Genomic DNA, 2,389 nt, shown 5'->3' on the forward strand with positions numbered 1-2,389 from the left:
TACTATGGAATAAAAAAATACGGGGTGTCTATTTACATTTTGTTAAAAGTGGCTGTAAACCATCAGCTCCAGTGGCACAGATGGATAAGTGCGTGCCCTTGCTTTTTGACGCGATCGACCTGGGTTCGATCCCGCCTTTTGCCAAACTTTTTTTTCCTCCCTTTTCAAATCTCGTATTAGCAATGGATTCTATTTACACTAAGTGAAAATAGCAGTATTTTTAGCAATATGCTATTTACACTAAGTGCAAATACCTATTTACACTATGTTAAAATAGCAGGATTTCTACTATCAAGCAGGGCGGAATTACTGTACATAGCCTCTGCCAACAAGGCGGGCTATTTGCAGTAAGTGTAAATATACACTCCGTATTTTTTATTCCATAGTAAGGGCAATTCATACAATACATTTAAACTGAGCTACTTCAATACCATCTCCGAACTTTCTACCACGACTCTGCTGTTCTTCGGCTGGTTCTTCCTGTATACGTTGATTGACAGATGTCTCGTCCAGTCAGCGGTGAGTAATCCCAAACCAATGGCGCTGTCTCAAACTATACCTACCTCTTCCGGTTTGTCTGATTTGTCGTTGTGTTTTCTGACTTGTTATTTTGTTTTTTAGACTTGCATTTGCGCTTGTAATTTGTTATTTTGTTTTCAGAATTGTGATTTGTTTTGCACTTCTCGGCCACCGTAGATTTCTATATAAATTCATATACGTTAAACATACTAAACTGCAAATATATCATTACAAATTTGTAATTTTACATAAATGTTTAAAACAATATATTTTAATAAATCACAACTACATCGTTACAAATGTGTAATTACAAATATATTTAAATACAAGACATACAAGTTTCAATAGAAATGATATTATATTTTAGTTTAGCATAATTGCTTGCCATTACATTCAACAGTTTAACCATATTTCAAAGACAATAGAATTAATTATGAAATTAGATATAAAGATGGATACTTGATGGTGTTTTTATAGTGTTTTTGATGGATGGGTCAAAAACACTAGCTAGCAAATTGCATTTAATACTCATTTAAACTATAATACATTTTCATTGATTTGCAATTAACATGCAATTACGTGTCTAAAAAACATTACATTTAACTATATACTTTTAAATTATATTTCCATAATATTAACTCTTTTTAAGAGCATGCCTAAGTGTACTTCTTTTTCACAAAAAGCTTATACCTACAAGACTCTTTTAACAACCACAAACATGATTTTGTTGCTATCATGTTATCAAGGTAACAAAGCAATTTAGTGCATAAAGTGGGCACGTAAGAACATAATGCCCTGAATCCTTCATAGTAGGCCAAAGTGATGCTCTGTACGCACTGCCTATAAGCTGATGAAATTATATTGGTCACATTTCTGTGATGTCACTGAGAAGCTCAGTCAATGTCCTTGACAAACTCTGACAGAAAGCTCTTTCTGCCGACAGCAGTTTTGAGTTTCTGGCATGAGTCATCACTCTATCATGCTCTCTCTTCTCTCTCTTTCTCTCTCCGCAGCGCTCACTCCACCTCTCCTCTATTTCTCTATATGCCCATACCCCTACCACTCCCTAAAAAGAGGAGGATGTCCCGTTATCTTCCGCGTCCCTTGGATGCAGTCGACTGATTATGGCCTTTATGTGCCTCTGCTCTGTGAGGGGGGCTTCAGAGGCTAGGGGGCAACTATCACCTCTCAGGGGCTAAATGCGGCCTAGAGAATAATGTAAGAAGGGATTACATTTAGAGTGGATTTTAGGTTGGGAAACTAATAGTGAAGGGGATGAAGGGAACGTGTGGAGCATAGCAAACATTAATGTGCCACATCACAAAAGCCTGTGATTGGCTGTTTATTCCCAGGAAAAGCATTTACTGGCTTTCTAAAGGGTTATAAGCTCTCATATGTTGTTCTGGAAGAGGCTCTTAAAAATGCTCCAATTACTGCCTCAATGAAAAGGCCGCATGTTTTTTCATGAGTAATGAAAAGAGGCATTCATGAATGGTATGTTTCACTGTTATATTTACATGTATGCTTGGAAATCAAGAGATGGTTTTATTTCGAACTAGTATCGTTTTTTAGAAAATACAGATTAACTGATTTTTTTGACATTTGGCACAATGAATGGTTCTGAAACATCTGCATTTGTCACAGATTAGGACAGATTCATTAAGTAATAAGTTATGAGAGGTAGTGCTATATTGTGAATAGTGAATTGGAAAGTCTACACATACACTGTAACACACTGAGAAATTCAATTCAAAGCATGAGTTTAGGACAACAAAAATGGTGAAGCTGCTAGATGCAATGGATATTATTGATTGACTGATTTATTTGATGAATGATAAATCTTGAGTGAAAGTGAAAAAAAAAAAAAAAA

The 2,389-nt window shown here is 35.7% G+C and overlaps 1 protein-coding gene across 3 annotated transcripts in view; it reads right to left on the minus strand.

Annotated features, from left to right (window-relative positions):
- Positions 1 to 2,389, minus strand: part of LOC107675224 (myosin-IIIa-like) — an 86,201-nt gene that overhangs the window by 59,376 nt on the left and 24,436 nt on the right. The window lies entirely within an intron of this gene.

This window comes from Sinocyclocheilus anshuiensis, unplaced genomic scaffold (assembly GCF_001515605.1).
Source record: "Sinocyclocheilus anshuiensis isolate Anshui unplaced genomic scaffold, SAMN03320099.WGS_v1.1 scaffold1090, whole genome shotgun sequence".
NCBI classification, from domain to species: domain Eukaryota; kingdom Metazoa; phylum Chordata; class Actinopteri; order Cypriniformes; family Cyprinidae; genus Sinocyclocheilus; species Sinocyclocheilus anshuiensis.